The sequence below is a fragment of the Anas platyrhynchos genome, chromosome Z (genome assembly GCF_047663525.1).
Source record: "Anas platyrhynchos isolate ZD024472 breed Pekin duck chromosome Z, IASCAAS_PekinDuck_T2T, whole genome shotgun sequence".
Lineage (NCBI taxonomy): Eukaryota > Metazoa > Chordata > Aves > Anseriformes > Anatidae > Anas > Anas platyrhynchos.
The window spans coordinates 26,814,284-26,820,283 of NC_092621.1; positions in this window are offsets into that span (position 1 = coordinate 26,814,284).

Here is a 6,000-nt window from a genome sequence, read left to right on the forward strand (position 1 = left end):
CTATCACTGTAGGGTATGCAAAATCCAACAATACCTCCCCAGCCTGTATGGAAATTCTTGGGATGTATTTCAGGGATGTCTCCAGGCAGTCCTGAGGCAGTAGCATGTATCCTAACAAAACTGTGATATAAGCCAGCTAAACAAAGGTAGGCAAGGCATACAACTCGGAAGCACATTACCTGTAGAAAACGTGTGTTGGATCTTTTCCCGTGGAAGTTTTCAGCAAGCACTGTATTTCAGAGCAACAGTTATAGTTGTTACAGGCATGTAAAAACTTAATTGTTATTTCTTTTTAACTTCCTACATAGACTGCATGAGAGTGCCAACAGGAGGGAATTGTGTGACATAATCTATTTTAATGTTACCTCCTTATTTATCACCTAAGCAGCAAGGATGCTGTGATGAATGAGAATGGATACTCTAGGGTCATCCTCAAGAGAATCTTTCTCTCTGGCTTTATATTACTCAATTGTAATTTTCCAGAGATGTTTTAGGAAACTAAGATCTATGTATTTCTTTCAAATACAATATACTGAGACCAGAGGTACAGAAATTCAGTCACCATCGGTTGATGGATTACCAGAGACAACAGTAACAGTAACATCAAGGAAGAGTATTTGCAACATATCTGAAAATACATAGAACATACATGAAATGTGTAAAACAGCTTAAAACACAAGTAGGCAAGCCTGGCATGGACTTTGCATTACGATACCATTAGCAGAACTATTACCATTGCTGACTTTTCATGCACGTATCAAAGTGGGAAAGAAAATTAGGGAACCTGAACAGAGGAGAAATAAATGGAGAACAACGCATGCAGGAAGAGGGCTGTGTGTGCTGTGTGTGCTCTAGGGCTCTGTGCTGGGAGGGAGAGCAGAGAGGTCTGTGCTCACAGACCTCCAATGCTGCCAGCGGAGAAGCATCAGCTACAGACCCGTCCCATGGTGCCTGGCAGGTGCCCTTGCAGTCGCGTTTGCCAGCCTGTGATGGGGACGGCAGGATGTGGTGCAGGTGGCTGGGAAGGAAGGAGAGAGGAACAACGCAGCCATTCATTTCCTGCCTTTCAGAGGTATTCTCACAGTCTCATCTTAGGGTATAAATCAGAAGAGCTGACGCACACTGTATTTTCTGTCTGGAAATACCCTCTTTGTGTCTCTTCTACCTCTAGGGTCTGACACGCTGAAGGGTTACACCAGTGCCAGCCATCTGCTTGCTAAAATGGGGTGAGTGTCTGGGATCCCTGCTGAATTTCAGGGGCATGGATTGAATGGCCCTGGTTTTAAAACAGGTGGTAGCAAGTCTGAAACACCACCATTATCAACTCTTAAAAAAAAAAAAAGTCATTTTGAAAAATCCTTTTAAAACTTGTCAGGCTTCTATGTCCCTATTTGTCTAGCTAGTTTCCTCAGTAAAAAATGTGTCAGATAGAAATAAATGTAATGGGAGGAAATAATTAACAGGATCTAGGGAGATTGCCCATGGGAATTACTCTTCTTGTAGAGAATGATGGATCCAGTTAACAAGAGAGATGCTCTCAAATGCAATTACATGTTAAAAATGATTCTTCTGTCTGTTCTTAAATGTTATTTTATTAAGCTCAAAAAAAAAAAAAATAAAAAAAAAAAAATATATATATATATATATTTGTTCTACTTTACACTGTGGAAGAGACACATTAGGACTGAAATAAGACAGCTTAGAAACATTAATTACTCAATATATTGCTAAGGAAATTAGGCTCCTTATACCAGAGACTTCCATGCAATTACAGTGTCCATAAATGAATAATCTGCTCAGCTGGACAAATGAAATTCTCTAAAGTAGATGCTGTTTAACATTTAAAGAAAAGTAACACCTGCGTTTAGGAAGGGGGGACAATATGTGACTTGTCAGGATGTAGTGACTGAAGTTCTGGGATATGCAATTCCAAATTTTGCAGCAGCTTTCAATTATTTTTGGCCTTAATAATAAAGGTGACTTAGTAGTTCACCACACCATACTCTCTGAATAATTTGAACAACAGTACAGTTCCAGATTCATTGAAATATATGTTTGATGAAAATATACATAATTTCAGTGCATTGTTTCAACTAAGTAAAAAAAGTTATTTAAGGTATTCTAGAAGACAAGTAGTAAACTTCCTTCAACACTTAAAAATAAAGTCATTTTGAAATACATTTTTTCATTTTGGATCAAAAGAAATATTATGACCTGTAATATTAATTCTTTCTTTCTGTCTTTTTTTTTTAAATTATTATTTTTTAGTTTTTTAAGCTCATCAAGAGTAAAAAATAACCCAAATTTTTGTTTCCTTCAGATCACCTCTGTAAGAAGTTTTGGACCTAACTGTCCCTATAAAAATCCCTATCAAATCATGTATCAATATAACATTTATACTCACTTTGGCTTTCTTCATACTGGATACAACACTCATGAAGTCTATCACAAAGGTTTCACCAAATATCCTGTTGGCTATTTTCTTTGTATTTGGACCCTTCTTTCTTTCCCATTGCTTTTTTGCTTCAGTAACTCTGCCTTACACTAACTGTAAAGGCTCTCCCACTTTGTATACACCTCTAACTCTAGTGAAAGTCACTGAATTTGGTCTACTTCTGCTCTAGAAAGTTTATTTCATAAAATAAAAATAACCTCTTGAAAGTTACATCTTTTTTATTTTTATTTTCTCATACCATAAGATGTTTTAAAATATCTTAAGTTGAAAGACACTCCTTTGCCTGAAGAACAAGACTGTGTCAGAAATCTGATTTCTGGGTAGTGATGTTGTAGCAGATCTCCTGTGCTGCTTCCTTCAAGGGAGAAGATTAAAGATGTTGTTCTCTTTAGTTTCTTGGAGGTTCAATCCTAGTGAAGAAAATCTTAAGTAAGTTAAATTTCTTACTCTGTAAAATAGCTTGATATGTATCAATGCTGACCTTGAAAGAGATAAAAAGGAACAGATATACATCTATTGTCAAATACTGCTCTTGGCTATATACCTGCACTCGTAAATTTAGAGACATTTCACTTTTGGAATTGTTGTAGAGCTGATGTCATGGCATTTCTCAGGATTGTCCTTGACTGTAGGAGGCAATTTTTATAAACCTATCACCCTTACCTTGAATCATAGTTTAGATTTTTCCAGTTTCTCCTCTGGCTTCCAAATTGCTTTTATATTTGGAAGCTCAGGCACATTATTCTGTTTTGAAGGCCATTAGTTGTCAGGCACTACAGACTTCAGTGAACAGTTCTCAGGGAAAATAATCGGGATAGATAGTGTGACAGTCTGTGTGAACACTTATACTTTCTGACAGCTCCATTTTTTCCTGCCATATGTGTCCTCAGTACTTCTGGAAATTGTGGTTCATCAGCGGTTCTGTTATATTACCCAAAACTAAATCAGTTCAGAAGGATATTTGATATGGCAGCAATTTATTGAGTTTCCACAGAAAACCTAGAATATTTAACATTTAAATAAGAGAAATTATACACTGTGGGCTCATGTTTACTGGTGCATATATATTTAGAATCAGAAAATAAGTTCCACATTTCTGAGCCTTCAAATCTCTTGCCAAATTACTCCGAGCTTTTAAAGGCACTTTTAGAAAAAAAAAAAAAAAAAAAAAAAAAAAAGAGAGAGAAAAAAAATAGAAATTCTAAGAGAAAAAACAGCATTATGTTTAAGCCTTGAAGTCTCCTGGGAAAATCCTTGGTACTCCTTGCAAAATCCCGGGGGAGTAACTTCTGTGGTACTATTTCCTTCCATGATAGGCTGTGTTGACAACACCTCCTGCCAAGCTGTAGGATTATCCCATCGTCTGGTCCCATGCATTTTCTACCTGAGTCAGGACGCATCTAACCTGCCTTGGTAGGCAGGTCAGAGATAAATACAACAATATTTGTGGACAGTGCACTTCTATTGGGATATGCGGGCCATTGTTTGTCCAATAAACACCTTTCTCAGTTAAGTCCTATGTATGATAATGCAAGTTCTTGCATATCTTGTGCAGGGATTTTTTGTTTGGAGTAGTTCAGAATATGCATTCAAATCAGTGGGAGATTTCTTCACTGATTTCAGTGGGGCCACCTCAAACAAGCTGCATGTTTGTTGTAACATCCATGGTGATGTTTCCTATATTCCCAAGCTCCCTTCCAAAGGATATCTGTACTTGTTTCATCTCTGTGGTTTTGTAATCTTCCTATTAAACCTTACCTTCTTCTCAAGTGATCATGTTTTTCCTGTTATGAGGCTATAAGGTGGAAAACTCATCTCCCATTTGTCTTTATTTAGTTAAAAACAATATGAAACACCCTCTGGCACAATGTTCTTAGACCATCTGCAGACAAATTCTTTGTTACTGTTCCTCCCTTTGTTTCTTTTTGCTGGACATTTTCCTTTAATCTTTGTGGATGTCAAGATGTTGTCAGAGGCACCTGAATAAAAGCAACATTGATGGTGGACTCCAGTACTTAAAAAAATGTGGATGACATCCTCAGGGTTTACAAATCAACGTAAAGACACTGGCCTCCTCTACTTGTAGAGATGATTCAGGAACAAGTAAGGCAAAATTAGTATTTTTTTTTGCCTTTGTTTGTTTGCTTGTTTGTTTATGAAATATAGTGAGATATAAATAAATGTGCAATTGTCTCATTTTTTCCAACTTTTTTTTCCCTCTCTATTATTTTCATACAACTCTTAAATATTAATTGACTTATTTCTAGGTATTATAATTTTTTTGTGAGAGCCTCCAACCAAAGCTGTATTCAAACGTATTGTAACCACATGAAATGAGAATAAACTGTAGTCCCTCCTCCCACTTATTTACACTTTTTATATCTGGTTTCAGCTACAGCTGATAACACACCCTCATGATAGAAGTGGGATGATGCTGTAGCACATGTGTACCACCAGGCTGGCTTTGCTGACGAAATATGTAACATATGCTGAAACCTGTGTTGATGTGAGTCATCAGTCTGTTCCCATGGATGATTTGGCTATCCAAAAGATGCTTGCATCTCTTAGCCCAGTGACAGGCAGCTGGGCGTGGGAAAGCAAAGGTTACAGGTCTTCTTCAACTACAACAGGTGAAAACTAGCACCAGGGAGTCAAGCGGGAAAGTCCTCTAGACTTTGTGAGGCTAGGTGATAATTAACTCTGTGTTGGTAGATCCATTTGGGATTTCAAGGCACAGTATTTTTCTGTGGTATCCACAGGAGGTCTGGTGGCCTGCAGTCCAGAAGTGGATTCTCTCCCCGAGAGCACTCCTTGTTTCTGCTCACTTTTCCTAGGTCCTCCTCTGGGATCTGGAATCAGCCTTCCAAATAAGTCAGGGGCCAAAAAACAGAGTCCCAAGGGGATCATTTTGTAAGACCCTTCCTCTTGCTCCAGTTCTCTCTTCTGGATGTAAGTTACATTCGTTCCACCACATTTTCCCTTTATCATTGCTGTGCAGATGACACAGTCTCCTAGGTCCCCAGACAGAATTTGTCAGTATCATGTTAAGCATCATGTTCTTTGGAAGTAGTTTCCACAGTCCCAAGTTCCCTGGTGATATGCCTTTGCTGTGTGTCTGTGGTGTCATATCAAGATTTCCAAGATTTTCAAGATTTGATAACAACTCTCTTTTGGGCTGATTGTCTCTTTCTGGAAAATCTTTCTCCTCCTTGACTTTCCTTTCATCCCTGGATTTCACAGAACTGAAGAAAAACAGGTTGACCAGCCTGAGTAAAGACTTGGAGCAGGAACTGCATTGAATGACAGCTGTCTTTAAAATGCTTGGGAGCAAGAGAAAAAATCTACAATTTCTACATGAAATTTCTGCAAGTCATAACAAAGGATATAGCACATGTTTTATAGAGAATATAATTGAAATTTTATTTTTTTTCTCCCAGACAGAAAAATCTGATAAAGGGTTGGCTTTGTAGTAAAAGCAGCTAAGTCTTTTTACTGGTGTTTTTATAGTAAATAACAGAAGACTTTAAAAGGCGTAACTTTTAGGA